This window comes from Cupressus sempervirens, chromosome 10 (assembly GCF_028749045.1).
Source record: "Cupressus sempervirens isolate cs-2001-9-10 chromosome 10, ASM2874904v1, whole genome shotgun sequence".
Taxonomy (NCBI): domain Eukaryota; kingdom Viridiplantae; phylum Streptophyta; class Pinopsida; order Cupressales; family Cupressaceae; genus Cupressus; species Cupressus sempervirens.
Genome location: NC_143127.1, coordinates 355740111 through 355760793, shown reverse-complemented (window position 1 = coordinate 355760793; position 20683 = coordinate 355740111).

Here is a 20683-nt window from a genome sequence, read left to right as displayed (position 1 = left end):
GGTCCAGGCTATGAGCCCTTTAAATGTATGCAATTTAGAAATTCATAAACTCTTATGATATATGTATATATAAATTTTGATATTCTGGACCCTTAAGACATCATTTTAAGATCAATTGAACTATATTTTTATGTGTCTATAGAAATCTAAATATATGTAGTAGCCTATCCCACCCAAGTAGCAGCCTGCCCCCCACCCCCTTGAGCAACAACCTATCCCACCCGAGTAGCATCTTGGCCCCAATGAGTAGCAGCCTATTCCCTCATGCAGTACCTTTTCCCCTCTAAGAATTGGCCTATCCCCCCATATCAAAAACATATCGTACCTCATGAGCTCTATTATCACACTAACTAGGAGATTTAGAAATTTATGAATCCCTAGCTAGAGGTGCATGCTCTAGTGTATATAGTAGTACATGCAAGAGCATCTTACATAGCCTTACATATATTTGAGATGAGATTCATGGTGATACTCAATATTTTGCACATACTATATAGATTTTCCTTAATAGTAAGAGATTAGACATCACTTCAGGTCTCTCACTATAATAGGTACACGGCTTAGTTCCCAAAGATGTCCTAAAGAGAGAATGTTTCCCTCATTATGTTCCACAAAAGTTTTTGAAGGGTTATTCTCCCCGTAAGTATACAAATCCATTGATGGTTTCATTAATATACCCACATTTCCTTTCTACTCATGGCTATTATCAAATTAATGACCAAATTCCACTTTGATTTGCACAACTTTTTGTTGAGGTTTGCCTAGGAAGGTGGTGAACTGCACTAATTTACCACAAGATTTATGATAGGGGTGTGGTAGACTATCTGATGGGCTACCAAGTCATCCACCACATACCCATAGGTCAATTATCAGAGAGAAGGTGCCTGCTATTTCCCTTATATTAGGTCCCTCAGCAGATGAGGCCATGTATAGAACCTAGTTGCAAGGTGTGGTTCAGGGAGTTGGAGAGATTGGTATAGTTGTTAGATCTATTTTGAGTGATGAGGTTGACCAGTAATTGATGTCTTGTCAGAATTCCAAATCATTGTTTGGCACTTCATCTTCAAGAGACTTGTACAGTGCAGCAAGCATCCCTTCACTAACTAGCTTGGAGGGTCTCACTAGAGTTTTGGCATGAGATAGAATGACTAGTCTAGCTGAGGATCTATTAGATTCATATCAGAGCATCTTAGCATACCCATATCAAATGTTCAAGATCGTGTTCATGGGAGTATTGGGATACATCCCCAGTCATATTCATCTCATAGATCAGGTAGTGGTTATGGTGCTAATGCACATCATGATCCACCTATTAACCCCTCTTTTTCTATAGAGTGACATATACATACTAACACAAACCCTCCAACCAATGTAAGGCATGCTCTGAGTTCAAATGTGGACCTTGATAATGTTAACTTCAACTTATCAACCATAGGATGGATGGACTTGTTGACACATGATGATTTTGCTTCTATGTGATCTCATCTAGTCAGTCCACATGGCTCATCATTATTAGGATGTGTGTCAGTCACAACTCATGCTAGTGTAGATGTAGAGATGCATCTGGATGAGGCCCAACAAAATCTATATATATTGGTGGACATGATCATTGCTAGGCAATCTAAGTATTATCAGATACCAGTATCTACACATGAAAATCTTTTTTTTGTTCATCAAAATTTCAATTGTTTGGAACTAATAATTTAAGCATGTATACATATCGTGCCTTTGTAATTATACCTTTTTTAATTTGATTTCTCTACTACACATTAGAATGATTAAAGATTTTCATTGAAGATATTCTTTTAATTTTGTCTTTAATGTATTAAATACTTGTTTTATATTTAATTTTTTAATTAGCTCACATTAATGAAAAAACCTAAAATAAAATCAGATTTAAAGAAATATTATTTTCATTTCCTCATCTTTCATGTGCGGGCACTCAACTCATTCCTTTCTTAACAACTTAATCTCAACTCCTTCTGATCTAAACTTTAACTTTTACACTACTCCAATGCAACTAGTTATTAGTCACTAAAAAATCATGGAATTGTAGTTATCAAGGGTAGGATTGGTTTAATTATATTTTTGGATCTTAACAAAGTTCAAGGTACAAGAACATTATATTTTGGATTTTCTATATGGTATATATACTACAAACATTATATTTTGGAACTTCTATACTCTAGTCATTTTGATTCTACTTGCAAACTCTCCAATTGGGTTGGAGAGAAATCTAGATCTGCAGTGCAAATAAGTAATAGCAGTCTCTCATTCTACATATAAGCATGCTGATATATTTTATTTTGGTTTTACAATGTGGGTAAGTAAAAATTTTAAATAATACTTGTTCTCTTTCTCTGTACTAGGTTACGCAAGATAACAAACAACTTCATTTAGTTTCCTCATCAATTGCTACTTTCCATAGAATACCTCTTTGGTTAATAGAGAATTTTTTTTCTCATTGGTTTTGTATTGGATTTATGTTGGGTAAGTAAATATTTATTATTAGTTTATACAAGATCTATGTCTATTTCTTTTCAGTGTAGCATTATTTTCCCGTCTCTTATATGCACTATAAGCTTAAAATTTTGTATAGATTTATCACATCATTTTAAAAATAGTTTGTTCATTATATTCATCCTCTTCATACATGTAGGAAAAGGGTGATGCCCTAGAAACTGATCTATGTAAAAAACTTCAAAATCTAGGTTTATTTTCCTTAGGTCAAACAAATATTAAAATGTTCAATCCATTTTATTTGATGTCTTCATACTAAAGTAGTATACTCTCGTTGACAATTGATTTTTAATTCTGTGACTCTCATTGGCTTTGAAATTATGTATTTGTGATAAATGAAATCTATAATGCTATTTTCAATCATTAAAAATATTTGTAAAAAAATAATTTTAATCCCAAAGATCAAGTAGTCTGATTGCTATTTAATCCAATCCTCCCATTGATTATAACTCTTAAACTTGTTTGAAATTTTTGGATTTTATAACAATTGTAATAATTATCCTCCAAAGTCCTTACTCCTTGGTTTAAGTTCTTTCATAAGATATTTTTTGAGTCTTGGAATTATCCTAGTATATGGCTTTTATTGTTGATAATGTTATAAAGAAGTCATGAAATTTTATGAGATAGAAACTTCTGTGTTAAAGAAAACAAGACTACTAACAATGAAATTCTATCTTGAAAGAGTAATATTAAGTATGATCTAAATTTGAAGATTTAAATATGGTTTGAAGTTTGAAAATATTTGAGAAGTAAAAAAATATTATTTGGGTACTATAAATGGGATAAAAGAAAGACAATGATAATGAGCAAAGGATGTCTTGAATGATGTAACATCTGGGAATTCATAGGTTGAATCTTCCAATACTATCATCCATACACAGTGCAAACCAATAATGTGGAAATAATTTAAGTAGAATTCACATGAGTAAATATCATAAATTATAGAAATTATATCAAAATCGATACTATCTTTTCCTCTTCTATGATTATAAGTTTCAAAAATATATATTTTTGAATTGTATGCATATATCTTCTATTGACACTTGAATGTAAGGTCCATACATACATATAAAAAATGAGTTTTAAACATGTGTGTACATAATTTAGTTATCACCTAATGTATTAAATATAAATTTGATTTAATTTAAATATTAAAATTAACTTATACATGATACCTTCCAAAACACTTTGAATCCAGTATGACTCAATCCACTTGGGATGACCTATTGGGTAAATGCACAAAGTTGGTTCACAATTTCATGAAATTCAATTTCACAGGATGAGACCTTTCCAAATATGAGTACCTGATTTTAACAAATTAGGTACCCATTATGGTTTGTGTGCCTGATCCATATTCAAAAATTGGGTTTTCAAAATCAAGTACCCAATTTTTAAAAAGCGCTTCAGGTACTTGATCCATATTCAAAAAATGGGTACCTCAAGTGTGTTTTAGAAATTGGGTACCAAATTTTGAAAAACTATAAAATTCACTTTCTTGGGGGTTTTTAGTCATTTTCACTAGCGTCTAGAATGGGAGCCCAATTTTAGCATAGAAACAGGATCCCATTTCTGGATTTCTATTGATCCCCTGTTACTCTTTTTTAGTGTACCAAGTATTTTACTTTGTTCTCTAGCATTTTATTTCATTATTTTCAATTTTATGCTTTATAATTCCATCAATTTATTATTTTTTTATTTTCACTTTTAATATGTAAAATTATAAATTTCCATTGTTAATAGTTTTATCTTTAGATTATTGCATTTGTTCATTTAAATAGTTTCGTATCTCTTCATTTTTTATTTTTTTAGATGTTCATTTAAAAATTATTATTTTAGATGTTTTGATGTATTTAATAAAAATTACAATGTTGAATGATTAGATAGATGTAAATTAGATTGTGTTAAACATGTAATTACATTGATGTTATAGATCTATTTCAACTAAATAGTAATTAATTATAAAATAGTTTGTAAACAATATAACAAAAAGTAAAACTAATTATATTCTTTAGTCTAACATCAACCTAGCGATAACCATACAATAATTTAATCTAAATCCTAGAAACATAAAACTAAGCATTTCATGTGCTCCCTTACCTTAAAACCATAATTTTAACTCTAAACCCTAGATTCATGTAACTCTAATTGTAAGCTCAACTCTTTAATCCTAACATTAACTAAATCTCTAATCCTAAACAATCATACATAACCATTTTCATTAGCACAACCTTAGCCCTAAATATGACATTTAAACATAGACGAGCTCTTAAATTCTATTTGTGATTTTCAATAAATAAGGTTTCCCTTCCAAATCAAATGTAATTTTAAATCCCCTACTTCAAATTATGTGGACCATCATATCCATTTATCATTTCATTATTTAGTTAGATAAATTTTACAATAAAATTTTCATTAATTTAATGACCATATCTTTTTTAATAAAATATACTCTAACCATAAATATAGTATTAACCTTGATGTAAAATCTCACTCTAACCATAATTCTAAGCCTAACCCTAACACTAATTAAAATTTTAATCATTATATTATTAAAATTGAGAAACCTAACCCTAATCATTAATAAAATTAATCCTAAATGTTAAACCCTATTTCTAATTGTAACTTCAAATATTAAACCTAATACTTGATCCCTCGTTAAGTAACCATAACAATGCACAATGGAAAGTAATCTTAATCCTAACAATAATTAAAAATTGCAATCCTTAAAGCTAGTACGTGCTCCTAAAATGTAAACCCTAATTCTAATCCTAATTTTTAAACACTAGAATTATAAGTATTAAACTATATAATCTTAAATTATCATCCATCAATCCTAAACCTAAACCATAATTCTAAATTCTAATGCCTCATCTTAAACATGATAAGTCTTGAAATAGTAGCTATGATCCTAAATCTTATATTTTGTTCCCCAATCATTTAATGTTTAAATTTACTCTACCCTAATTTTAAATGGATAACCCTAAATCTTAACCCAAACCATAATCTTATTTATGTTAAATCCTAGTTGGTTTAATATTGAACCTTAATCATAAATGCTAAAGCATAATCCTAAATATTTAAATATAAATGTTAAACACTCATATTAAATTTCCTAGAAAATACATACCATAATCCTAATCATATTTCTAATTTAATGGTGTAAAACAATACCATAATCTTTACCCTAGCCCTAATTCTAAATGCCAAACCATGATCATAAATGGTGGACCCTAATTTCTTAATAATTGCCTTAAATGTTAAAATCTAAATTACTAAACACTAAATTATCCCAATCTTAACCATACTTAAAAATCATAATCTTTAAATCATAATATTAATTAAATTAATTTATGCTATATTTTGTGTCTAAATCATAATGTTAATTACTCTACCCTAATTTTAAATTGATAACCCTAAATCCTAACCCAAACCACAATCTTATTTATGTTAAATCCTAATTGTTTTAATATTAAACCTTATGGTATTTTGAGCTTTATGGTAATTAAATTAATGTATGGTATATTTTTTGCCCCAATCATAATGCTAATTACTCTACCCTAATTCTAAATGGATAACCTTAAATGCTAACCGAAACCACAATCTTATTTATGTTAAATCCTAATTGTTTTAATATTAAACCTTAATCATAAATGGTAAAGCATAATCCTAAACATTTAAAGATAAATGTTAAACACTCATATTAAATTTTCTATAAAATGCATACCATAATCCTAACCATATTTCTAATTTAATGATGTAAACTCATACCATAATATTTACCCTTGCCCTAATTCTAAATGCCAAACCATGATTATAAATGGTAGACCCTAATTACTCAATAATTTCCCTAAATGCTAAAATCTAAATTACTAAACTCTAAATTATCTCAATCTTAACCATAATTAAAAATCATAATCCTTAAAGTGAGCATGTGATCCTAAAATTTGTAAACCCTAATTTTAATCACAAACATAAATGCTAATTACTCTTATATTTTGTGACCCAATCATAATGCTAATCCTAAATATTATATTTTGTGACTTAATCATAATGCTAATTACTCTACCCTAATTCTAAATGAATAACCTAAAATACTAACCCAAACCACAATCTTATTTATATGGCCAATCCTAATTATTTTAATATTGAAAATTAATTGTAAATTTGCTAAGGCATAATCCTAAACATAAATATAAGATATTTTTAGAATTCACATTTAAGTTATTTATTAATAGTTTTTTCGAGTATTATTTTATGATTAGGCTTAAATTTGGTATAATGTTAAATTAGCCTTAACATTAAAATTTACTTAAGTGTTTAACTTTATTTATATAATGGATATGGTTTTAAAGATGTGCATTTATATAATTGATATTTTAGATTAATTTTTTTAAATTGTAATTTTTGTATTTTTTATGTTGTTTAAATATATATGCAGATTATATTTGATGGACCTACTTTCACCACCTCTCCTTCCCCCACCCCTACCTCCACCCCCACCTCCACAACCACCTAGTCCTCCTCTAGCACCTACCACAGAATATCTGAGGGAGAGCATGAGGTGGAACCTTCACAACCTCATGTGTCATATTCAAACCATTAGGCACGAGTCCCACCCCCAACCCCCCAACCTACTTTGTCTTGTAGATAGTTTGCAAGGCATTGTACACTCTCTCGAGCATTTGGATTGTGACATCGATAGCCTTAGATTATGGAGGCAAAACATGTGTGCCTTTTATTTTGATGGCCTATTCTATAGAGAGGTCCATCAGCTCAAATTAAATAAAGGGAATTTTAAAAGATATTTTCTAAACCCTAAGATAGATCTTGAGATTAGCAAGAAGAAGCCTCAAATTTGTTTAGATGGTGCACGTGTCTGTGTATATCAGCACACTTTTGGGAGCAGTGGTGGATGGTATTTGACCATCCACAACATGCAAAGCATGAGGTGCCCATGTACTTTCTTAAGAAACTATGGACTATATATGAATTGGGTTTGAAACCCAATTATTTTGATATTAGATCATTTTAGGTGATTGGTGGAGGGATGCCTCAAGATAGGCCTAGGGAAAAGTTGAGCGATACTATGAGGAATCACATACAGCCTCATCCTCTTGTACCTCTTCCTACACTAGTTGTCCTAGTCCCACACCATCATAGAGCAGTGTCATCTATTCTTACTTCATTGAGTACCCTTAATTTAGGCAATTCAATGGAGTAGTGGATGCAGGAGACAAATATTCATCCACCTAGACACACTTGTACTAGTTATGGAGATATATGCAAAGGCCCCTAGATTGATGTTGATTCGAAACATGATGACCATTATGCTAAGGGGGCTAATTTTGATGATGATGCATATGGTTCTCATGGTGATGGAAGTGATGATATTGATGTGTCATCATTTGTTGACCTTCTGTATGGAGAGCCTGGAGACAGTCAAGAGCAGTACGAAAAATTTTAATTTTAGTTTATTTTAAGTACATTAGTATTTACTTTCTACATACATGTGTAATTGTATTAACCATATTAATGTATGTCGATTTCGAAATAATAGAGGATGGATGATACTATTCCTCCTAGGAGGTAGTATGGTCTTTTTTCGATACCTACACATGTTGGCATCCCTCATATGGTATGCACTTTGAATTACATTGTAAATAATGTACATTTAAACTTGAATTTAATAACATGTGCTCATATGTTCTTTTTATCTAATTTTGTAGGGATTATTATCTGCTACACAATTTGATGTTTGTACAAGTCCTAATCCATTGACCACTAAGGCATAGCCTCAAATACCTATGGTATAAACTTTTGACTCAAAAATAATAATTTGTAGTATTTTTATGTACATATTATTATTAACTTATAATCTTCAACTTTGATTTGTGTATAATTTTATGTGTTTTGGTCTTTCAAAATAGAGATGGATTGTACTTATACATATAAGCCTCAATATAATTTTTTTTTACTACATCTTTTGACCATTTGAGACATGTTGATGATCATCATGGTAGTATATCTTTAGAAAAATCTATGACATTGGCTACTACTTAGGTATGATATATATGTTTTTATAGTTTATAAAAAATGTAGTGTAAAATATGTACTTTCTAATTTACATACTTAGTAATTCATGTATATATAATTATAACTCAATGTTTATGTATACATAATTTTAGGACTATGTCACCATGAGTGTTGCTGAGAATATAGGACTAAGCTAGATGGAGGTACATACATCATCCATTGAGTTTAGTATTTTGGTTTATGTACATACATAGTTTATTCTGATCTTTATCAAATTTTTTAAAATTATGTATTGTAAATTAGAGGACCTCACCACTGCCACATTTGGTAGCTTTCATAGTGCACCTCCTCCTATTATAGAGGGACACCCATCTTATGTGGTATTATTTTTATTATGTATAGAATATTTAATTTATTTGCTAGCTAGATTTTGAAACCCATTTCAACTAAGCATATACATGATGAGACACCTCATGTTACACAAGATGATCCATCAGCCTCACAGGGTGTCCCACATGATGAGACACCTCATATTGCATAGAATGATCCATCTGCCTCATAGGGTGTCCCACATGATGACACACCTCATGTCACATAGGATGATTCATTTGAGTCCTCTTCATGTGGAGTAAAGAGGACTTCAGATCAGATAGATTAGGTCTTTTTGGCACCTTTAGGTTGTGTTTTTATAACACATATTGTTTATTATGATACACTTTGTATTAGGATAATTAATTGTATTATATGTATTTTTTGACTTCATAGATCATGTTATGACATGTTAGACCATGTACTAAAACTATTATTATTTCTCATCATGCTACATTCTTATCTTTAGAGAAACTTCTCTTTCTGATAACATCAAAGGTTCTAGCAACAATGGATACAACTTATTTTAAAGACTCATTTTTATTCTTGGGTTTTGCATACATTCCTAACCTTTTCATTACTTTTTGCATTTTAGACATTTTAATTAGTTGCAGCATCAACTAACAATGAAACCCAAATTTCATATATTATAAAAAAAATGTCTATATAATCTATTAGCACGTGTCCTAACTTGTCTCCATGAAACCAATCCTTAAAGATTATCTAGCACATCATTACAAATATGAAAATTGTGTTCACGCACTTTAGTATCATTTTGGCATGTTTGTTCAATACTTGGTGTTTCCATGTCTACATTCATATCATCATCATTTTAAATTTTCATTTCAATTTTAATGTTATTTGGAATTTGAATCTCATTTTCATTTTGTCTTGGTATAACTTTTGAGGCATGCATTTCCATTGGAGTTTGTTGTGCATGATCATTTGGCAATCTATTCTCATGAAGAAAATCTAAATTATTTAAATTGTAACTTGCTTCTAAAAAATCACCAATTTCATCATGAGAAAAAACTTGAGGGTTTGGAAACACATTTGTATTGAATGCTTGATTAGAATGTGCACCTGAATCTCCTTGTATTGTGTTCTCTTCTTTAGCCTCTTCATCCATCATGGTATCCTTAATGTCTTTCTCCTCTAAAACATTGCTCAACTCCCTAACTCTTTATCTTCTCTCTCATTGACATTGTGCTTCAATCTATTTATTTGTTGCAATCTCCTCATTTGTCAAAAATTTTATTTTCTTCTTTCTTCATTATTTTGAATCCATTTTTGCACCAGTTTTGAATTTGAATCAACAACTTGCAAATTGTAGAAGAAGATAAGAAAATAAAATAACTATTACAAAAATTTGATTATGCAGTTCAACACTATCATTCAATAATTGTAGTCATTGAAAAATGCTTTGTGGGGAATCTTTTGGGGCTCAACAGACCTACATCAAAATTGAGTACCTGATTATTTAAAAGTTGGGTGCCCAATTTTAAATTAAGCACCTAATTTTTAAACAATTAGGCATTAAATGATTGGGTGCCCGATTGTTTAAAAATTAGGTGCCCAATTTGGTTAATGGATTCAAATTGAGCACCTAAATTGTGAATTGCAAATCGAGTGCCTGATTCTAGTGCCATGGGTGGGAATTTTTCATGGGCATGAATTCACATTGGGTTTTTCCTTGGGGAAAGACATGGCATAGGCTTGGTGGGACCAAGCCTATGCCTTTATGAACCAATTTTTTACTAAGGCATTTAATTGCAATTTTAGGGATTGTTGTAATTTTTATATGGTTGACCCCATTGAATTGTTTGACAAAATGAAAAACCATTATAGGTCTTACTATTTTGATTTGAAATATGTCAATTTTATAGTACATTATGAGTTCATTTGCTATTTTTGCATTATTTACTAATCAAAAGTATCTCTTAAACATTAAATAGTGACATTCAATAAAACTTTAATAAATGTTTTACTTTCATATTTATAAATTAATTTACATTTCATCAATCTTCACATAATTCATTTGAAGTTCAAAAAGAAAAAAAAAACCCAAAAAAAAAATTGATTAAATTATGGCATCCGTACATAAAAGGTTTTAGAAATTAGCTTGATTGTCAATTAAAAATTAATTTAAAAAATATTCATTAAAAAATTCAAGTAAATTATTCTCATCAATATTTGGTGTGTCACGTAACTTTATTTAAAAGGATTCACAAAAATTCATTCAGTTGTGTCAAATTATGTTGTCCATACACGAGTGTGGTATGGTCCTGAAATAGATATTTTGACAAAGTGGTTTTTTAAGATCCATACCAAAAAAGTAATCTATCGTATGGGTATACAAATAGATTACATATTCAAAAAGAAGATTCTAGGCACTACAATTTTTATTTATAAAGTTCTTTTTATAGTTAATCTCTAAATGGCTCAAATTTTTGCATCAATTGATAATATATTTCAAAAACAGGATAAACACTTCCACTTTTTGGAAAATGTGAGACCCAACTTCTTGTTAGAGTAATTAGATATTTCCTAATTATCTCTACTTTCTTAGGCTAAACTTTAGGTATCTAATAATTGATTTCTTTTATTAATTATTATGATGCAACCTAGGTTAGACCTTTTTTTTTTGGTTTCGATCTCCTTTATAAGGATGATCTCTCATTGTAAATATTAACTTGAGAATTCACTTTTGATTATAGCAATCTCTTTTTTGCTCATCAAGAATGTCTCATCTATGAATTTAGCAATTCTTGCCTCCATAGCTTTTTGCCTCTCTCTTCTGTAATAGGTGTTTGCATGTAGGTGATTCTTGGGAGCTGTGGGGTTGATCGTTTATCAAATCTAACATGGCATTAGAGCTCAAGATCTTCATGCCCCTATTCTGTTCATGAGAGATTTGGCATCAAATCTAACATTGGTTTTCATATCTAAGCTTTCAATGTTTTTTTAATGGATCTAGGGGATCACTGATTTTTGAGACACTTTGAGCAAAAACAGATATCACCATTGAGCTCAGAGTGCTCGAAAACCCATGGTCCATGTGGTTTTCTCTATTTCTCCTCTTTACAGAGATTTGGTTGTGCTTGGGTACCTTTTCAAGCTTTTTTTGCGGGGACCAATTTCTACTTTTAGCAGTAGTTTCTAGGTTTTTAGCTACACCCTAAGTTTATCTTAAGGGGGGGGGGGGGGTGTTAGAGTAATTAGATATTTCCTAATTATCTCTACTTTATTAAGCTAAACTTTAGGCATCTAATAATTAATTTCTTTTATTAATTTCTTCCACGTATGGGAGTAACATTTTATTGTTGGGTGCTTATGCGTTCATGAAATTGGAAGTCCCATCTTTGCATGACCATTGGTCATACTTTTGATTGGGCTCATTCATAGTGCAATTTTCATCCACTTCCAATGATCATCACCCTGCGGTTGTTTGGAGCTTCTTCAATGACTTTTGATGGAAGAGGCAGTTTGTGTTTTGAGGTTGACTACAACCTCCACTTTTTTGGTGTTGCAGGCATGATTTATGGGGAAGACTCTACCTTGGGAAGTGCATTTTTTTGGTGCATTTTGCATGGCTCTCAGAAGAATGTTTCTTCATTGCCACGAATGCCACTCTTGTGTATGGCAGTTGGCTCCACAAATTAGTGCTTAGCCTTCCCTACCCACTTTCCCTCCTCTACTCAGGTTGTCCCTACTCATCCACTATTTGACTCTAGTCTGTGTGCAAAGGGAGGATGTCAAGAATCTCTGAGATACTGTTACAAAGCTTGCTACCTCGGTCATCAAAGAAGGAGAACAGTGGCTAGAGTTATTTTCATTCATATTCCAGTGGATTTCTTGATTGATGGTTTCTTGCAACTTTGTTTTTCTATGCTCGACTTTTTATAGTGGTTCAGACTCATAGTGTGATCTACTTAGCCTCTGATTTTTAATTTGGCACTAGCCCTTTGTTCGAATTTTGTTTCTGGCAGTTGAATTTTTTGTTTCAATAGGGTTATTTATGGAATTTTTTTTCCTTGATGGCCATTTGACTGTCAACCTTGGGCTCGTCACCTACTGACATCAACACTGCATCACTACTCTTGTCACCTCCTCGGACTCTATTTGGACCTACCTTCACTTTTTTGCTCATATCTTGGGCAGATGGACTCCATTTTTTGTAAAAGAGATATTGCTAGAAAGCTGGTTCTGAACCGGTCATAGTGGTATAGCTAGTTTTCAATTTTGATGTTGTTTTGATAGCTTTTTCTATTGTCAAAGTCAAGGGTACAGTTTTGCACTCCAAAAGGCATATCTTGGGCATGCGATCTCTGATTTGAGACTTCTTTATATTGTTGGAAATCTATTTCCACACTCTTTCTAGTGCTACTACTTGTTGTTCTAGATTCTGCTCTAGGCACATTCTATTTAGTTTTCTACTTTTTTGCATTCTAGTGGATATCCTGGTTATTTTAGGTCTGGGGATCGATTTTTTTGCGTCAAATGATTCATCATGACTTGTACTATCTTTTGTATCAGTCTTATGCCTTTTCTGATCTTTGTAGACATCATTTGTATGCATTATTGCATTCACACTGAGATAAAGTGGCATACTACATCTGTATTTTCATTTCAATTGTTTGCCTTTGTTTGCCTTCTGATTTGAGTAGTGTCATATGAGGACACTCGTACAGATTATTGTATTCTTGGGATTCACTATGTCTTGTGCCTCATTGTACATGCACTACTTTGATAAAGTGCCATGGGGGGTTGATGTTTTGCCTTTGTTTTCCATCTTCCTTTGTCCAATTTGTGTCCTTTCTATGACATTAGCCTCATGACATGTCTGAGATTGATCACCTCAGTACACACACATGTACTATTTTGTGCATCTTGATCGTGGTTCCTTGACATGTAGTTCTTTTGGCCCACTTTTCTAGTTGCCTATCACCTAACCCTTATCTGCATTAGGGGGTTCTTCTATTGTTTCTCATGCTTCCTTGGTTTGATTGATTAGCTCTTCAGGCTTTGGTGTTTCATACCATCTGTATCTTCGAGTTTAGTTGTTTCTCTTTTTGTGCCTCCTAATTTGATGCAAATTATAGTCTTCTCTACCTAGTCAAGATCTATTTCAGTGGAGGTTCTTTAGATTAGTAGTTACTTTTGCCAGATCTTTGTAGCTTCGACATGTTTCAGTGGTGTTCTACATGATCATCTTTGTTCCTATCTTCTGGGACATTCCCTAGTTTGGAGGTTTCTTCAGTCCTTCACTAGTTTCTTTTAGCATGTTTTCCATCTCTTTTTGGAGTAGATCTTTTCCCATGTGGTTTTCTCTATTTCTCCTCTTTATAGAGATTTGGTTGTGCTTGGCTACCTTTTCAAGCTTTTACAAATAGTTTCTAGGTTTTTAGCTACTCCCTAAGTTTATCCTAAGGGGGGGTGTTAGAGTAATTAGATATTTCCTAATTATCTCTACTTTCTTAAGCTAAACTTTAGGCATCTACTAATTAATTTCTTTTATTAATTATTATGATGCAACCTAGGTTAGACCCTTTTTTTTGGGTTTCGATCTCCTTTATAAGGACGATCTCTCATTGTAAACATTAACTTGAGAATTCACTTTTGATTATAGAAATCTCTTTTTTTCTCATCAAGAATGTCTCATCTATGGATTTGGCAATTCCTTCCTCCATAGCTTTTTGCCTCTCTCTTCTATAATAGGTGTTTATATGTAGGTGATTCTTGGGAGCTGTGGGGTTGATCGTTTATCAAATCTAACACTTCTTGCACTAGTCATGTTATTAGTATTTGTTGGTACATAAAATGTGTTTTGCACCACTCAACCACATCATGAGAATTATTAATACAACATCCTTTATAGTCCATTTGATACTTGCTTAAAGCACATTTTATACAAGCTCCTACACCATCATGTTCACTCTTTCCATATCCACTCTCGAAAAAACTCCAAATGTATGGTATATTAAGGTATTGATGATATCTACATAATGCATAAAATGGTCTATTTGATTTAAATTGTGTTGCACATCCATTTGACCATACAAGAAGAAAAATCTATTTTTATGCCTTTGTTTTTCAAATATTTAAAAAATATCTTAAAACAATGTTCCACAAAATGTGTGTTATGTTCTTTGTCATCACTAATATAAAAGTGATACCTTTTTTTAATGACTCATGCTTGATCTATACTTTCCACACCATCCTAATCAATTTTTGCATGTTGATAAGACACTTTAACCATAATAGTAACCTGGTCTATAAAGTAGTATTTCGCTTGAACTTGTTTTTGAGAAATGAAAGACTAATTCTCTACAAAGTCAACAATACATAAAATTATTCTAAGAGGCAAAGTTTCTCTTAGTGTTCAAAACTATTCTACTTTCCACTTACTAAAAAAAGCATTATGTATATATGGTTGAATCAATTTATGAAAATTTGACATAAATTCTTGAGTAGGTATCTCATCCTCTACATATTCCAATCTTATTGATTCTTTTCCAACTTTTGTTTCCAACTTTATGTACTTATATCTCTTACATTTTACCATCCTCATCATATCAATATCTTCATCTATCAAAGGAAATTCAATCAGGTTATGACATGTTTCACAAGTTCCTCTTATGCAATCTATTTCACCTATTGCATTATCATTTGGTTTGTCACATAATATTAATGTCATGAATCGGCTCAGTCATTGATGAAAAGAATTTTGAGAACCACGACTTTCTTCTATCATCTTTCAGAACCCTTGGTAGTACAAATCAAATTCAACATGATATCAACAACAACACATTTCAAAATATTTATTTATCTTCACAAAATAGGGTTTTAATCTTTCAAACATTATTTTTCCAATTTTTGTGTCAAGATTTAAATTAGAAAATGAGAAATAAAATTCATGTTGCATGAAATCCAACCAGTATTTTTCATTTTCAAAATATTCCTTAGGCCCAATCCTCTACTTAATGATATCTCTTCTATTTGGTGAAGGACAAGTTTTATCAATTCAAAATCGAATAACTAAGCACTTAAATGTTTCCCCAATCCTGTCAGATCAAGTATCTCTACACATTAGAACCCAATTTTCTTCTAATGTACTATCATCCATATTGTTTCTCCTTTTGAGATAATGTAATATCATATTTTGACTATACCCAATATGAATGATAGTGAAAAGATTTTTTTTTTTTATCCATAATTTCTTATTTAAAACAGATGGGAGTATCACTCTTTATGTAATAGACTTATCTATAGGTCTAGTTCTTTTCCCAATGGAATGTGACCCCTCCTTAAAACTTTCAACAATATCCTTTTTTAGTTCAGAAGTTTTCCTCTTTTTTATACTTGTCTCTATATCCAATATATTCAATAGCTCTTTTAAATCATCTTTAAGAAGTGAAATTGATAATAGTTGAGTTTTCTCCACTATATTGATTTGATGGATGGATCTAGACTAATTGCAGTATTAAATGCTTAACTAAAAACACAACTCAGCGGAAGTCTTAATACATTTAACATAAATGAAATTAAGCATCACAAAATCAATAACTTGAGGTGAAATAAACAGAATTGAAAGAGAGAAGAAGATAGAAAGTGCAAACAAAGTTTGATTTCGGAGTTCGCCACAAACGTGACTACGTCTTCGGGTCAACTCCAATAGAGTATGACTGATCCGATTAATCTCTAGAAATCAATTACAAATATGCACCAAAAAAGACCATTTCTTCTAGCACTTCGATAGCATAACAATACTCTGAAGTACGAAAATGGCTCCAAAAAATCACCTAGAAAAATCTCCCTATTCCTTTAAAAAAAACTTCACCAAGATCAATTTCTCTCAAGTCTCCCTTAATTTCCGTTGCCTCCAAATGACATCCTAGCCCCCTTTTTATACAAAATAATTTACTTAAATTGGCTCAAAACCAATTAATTTAATAATAGGGAATAAAACAAAACACCCCCCCCCCCCCCCTCGAAAATCTCCTTTGCCATTTTTACATTTTGGCATTCATACAATTTTGGTGGTTAAATAATTAACCAAAAAGGTTATTTTAAGGTGGGTACGGCATTTGGTTATAGGTTAAATAAAAAATTTGCTATCAATATCTTAACTTGCATAAGTGGCATGTCGGCACATGCTTATTTTAGAATTTGTGGGGTCGAGGTTTCAAACCCCATGGGCAACCATTTAAAAAGTCTTTGGCGGCATGTATGGTTCAAATAGAAAGTTTGACAAATGTATTTTGAATACTCCACGTGGCCTAATGGCAAAGTCTTATTTTGGTAGAAGGGTGGTTGGGAATTCGAACCCCACCAACCCAAGTCCTCCATCCAATTGTCAATGATGTGTAAATGCCACCATGACATCATGATGATGTCATCAAAATTCAAAATGATAGTTTTTACCTCCAAAATTCAAATTGCCATAACTTTTACATATTAAGTCCATTTTTTGATGAAACGAACGCCATCAGAAAGCTTGTGACGAGATCTTCAATTTGAAACCCATTGTTGACCACTTTTGAGGTGGTTTGATTTTGCCCCTTATCTAGCCCTCTAGTCTACCTGTTGACCAAAACTTTGACCGAGCGTAACTTGCACAAACAAACTCTTGTTTGCTCCATTCAAGTTGTGTTGGAATTAGGATGCTGAGATCTTTTTGATGGTGTAAAAATCTAGAGATTTGAAGACACTTCAATTTTCACTAAAATTATCCACCAGATCATATATCAAGATTCTTAGATTGTGTAATTATTTCTTTGGACTTTTTATTCAATTTCCTCTTCATAGTATATGTAGGTTGACTAACATATTCTCTCAATTTTTCCACATCCATTTCAATTAAATGATCTATGTTTCTATGATTAATTTTTCTCATCAATCTTTGAGCTAGATTAACATTCTCATTTTTTGTTTGATCTCGAGCTGCAACAAAAATTAAAATAAAGACTTAAGATACATTCTTTTTAGGGGATATGTGTGTATATACATAACAAGTGCAATATTATACAATTTTATCTAACATTTAGATGATCCTTCTTCAATATCCATTGCTTCATCTTCATTTTCCTCTTGTCCACCATTTTTAGCATCTACTACTGCACGTGCACAATATAACAAATAAAATCAAGCAAGTTTATAAGGGGAAATGTCTCTCAAATTAAAAATTAAAGAGATAAAGTCTACCTAGATCTCGAGATCTAGAGAGAGATTGTACTTGTGAGAGATGCACATGTACCTATTTGAACTTGGGATGTACCTTCTCCAACCTCAGTAAGTTGTCCTAGTTAACTACGTCTTAAATAAATTCATAATTTAAAAGACCCTAATTAAAATGATCCCTATAAATCTAAACATTCATAATTTAGAAAACCATAATTTAATAAACCCTAATCCGAGATATTCATAACTAAAAATTTGATTATAATTTAATAAACCCTTAATATTAAAATAATAGTAATCCTAATTTAATATTTACCATATTCTTAATTAGATAAAAGCCAATCCTAACTATATAAAAAATGTCTAGAATACAATTGTACACTATAAATTAAATATGCATTGGAGAAAAGATTGTACATGTGTACCTTGCCTCCTATAGTTTCCTGCTAAAGTTTTTTGACAATTTTCATCTTCTTGTTCAAGAGTTGTTATTCATGCATATTTACTTGTTCTTTTATCTTTATTGCCCATGTCATAAATTCATCTTCCAAAATTATAAAATAAACAAGTTGCAAAATATTTCCTCCCTCACAATTGAAGTGTGAATTACCTGATTTGATTTGAATATATATATATATATATATATATATATATATATATATATATATATATATATATATATATATATATATATATATATATATATATATATATATATATATATATATATATATATATATATATATATAAATGAGAATTTTTTTAAAGAAAACCCTAAAGGCTGACTATAGTTCCAATCAAAACTATCTAGGGTCAATTAACTGCATGACTAGCCCACTTTGATAGTTTCAATAGAAACTATAGGATTTCATTGAGTAATTATGTAAAAATATAGAGTTCAATCTTAAAAAGTGTAGATGATTTTGTAGTGCATATAAACTATCTTTTTCTTGACTTTTGTACTTGGTCCAAGAGTGAAATTTTATTTATCTCTATAAATTGCATAATCAATTAAGGTAGTCTTTGGAATATATAGATATACAATTGTAAGAAATTTAGACATTAGAAAACCTTTTAATTAAAACTTAGTGTCTAATTTTTTTAATTGTAAATAAAATCATCAACAAATTACATTTTATGTCTATGTATCTTCCTTGGAGAATTCATTTGATTACAAGGAGCATGAATAAAAAGTTATTATGTGGAGGATAGGAGAGCTTGAATATCAAGTTTTAAGATGGACCTATGCAAAGGAAAACTCTTTTATTTTCATAGGGAAACTTCTTGAATTATGATTTTAGGAAGAAGGAAATTATTCACATTTCATTTTAGTTTGGAAAGACCACACTAAGATTGGTACTCGATATAATAGGTTAAAAGTCTACCAAACTGACCTACCTTAGAGCATTGATCTTGTTCTTGACTTTTGTATTTGGTCAAAGAGTGAAAATTTATTTGTCTCTACAAATTGCATGATCCATCAAGGTAGTCTTTGGAGTATCTAGAATATACAATTCCAAGAAATTTAGACATTAGGAAACCTTTTAATTAAAACTTAGGGACTAAATTTCTCATTGTAAATAAAATCTTTGACAAAGTACATTTTATGTCTATGTATCTTCTTTAGAGAACTTGTTTAATAACTAGGAGCATGAATAAAAATTTACAATGTGGAGGATAGGTGAGGTTGAATATGATGGTTATAAGATGGATGTATCCAAAGGAAAACTCTTTTATTTTCATTGGGAAACTTCTTGAAACATTCTTTTAAAAAGAAGAAAATTATTCACATCTCATTTTAGTTGGGAAATACCACACTAAGATTGGCACTCAAAATAAAAGGTTGTAATTCTACCAAAATGACCTACCTAAGAGCACTGATCTTGTTAACCAAACCAAATGTTCATTGTTTTCCTATGCTTTTAAAACTTATCTTATTGTGAAGAGTTAAATTTAGTTAGAAATGATATAGCTGGTAGTTAAGCTCATTTTATTTAATTTTCTCATGATTCTATTATTTTAATATTTGGATTATTATTGAAGGTTCCTTTTTTCTATAATTAGATTCTTTACGCAATCACATCAATAGTCTCTAAGTTATTTTTAAATTCTAAGGAAGTCAAACCTTCAAAACCTTGGTTTCAGGTACATTTCAAAACTCTAATATAGTTTTGGATCCCATTTGAAATCCAAACTTAATTTCAATTGGTCTTTCATTAATTTGGTCTCATAAGGCTATTAGTTAAGGTTTCATGAACTTTTCAACACCTTCTAGTGATTTTGTGGGCCATTAAAACCCAATGTGGTTGTGGGAGAAAAGTAAACATTCACGGTGATTTTGTGAGCCCTTCAAAACCCCATAGTTTGAGGTGGCATTTTCATGATCAATATTTTGAGGTAATTTGTAATGATAGTTTTCGAAGCAATGTTAAACAAATGTTAACATTTGGGGAGCCTTTCAAAAGCCTATGGATACCCATATTTGGGAACTTCTTTCTGATCTTATATGCTTGTATATTTGTGTCTTGTTACAAGATAATTTTAAGGTTATGAAACCCTTTCCAAAACTAGGCATTATCGA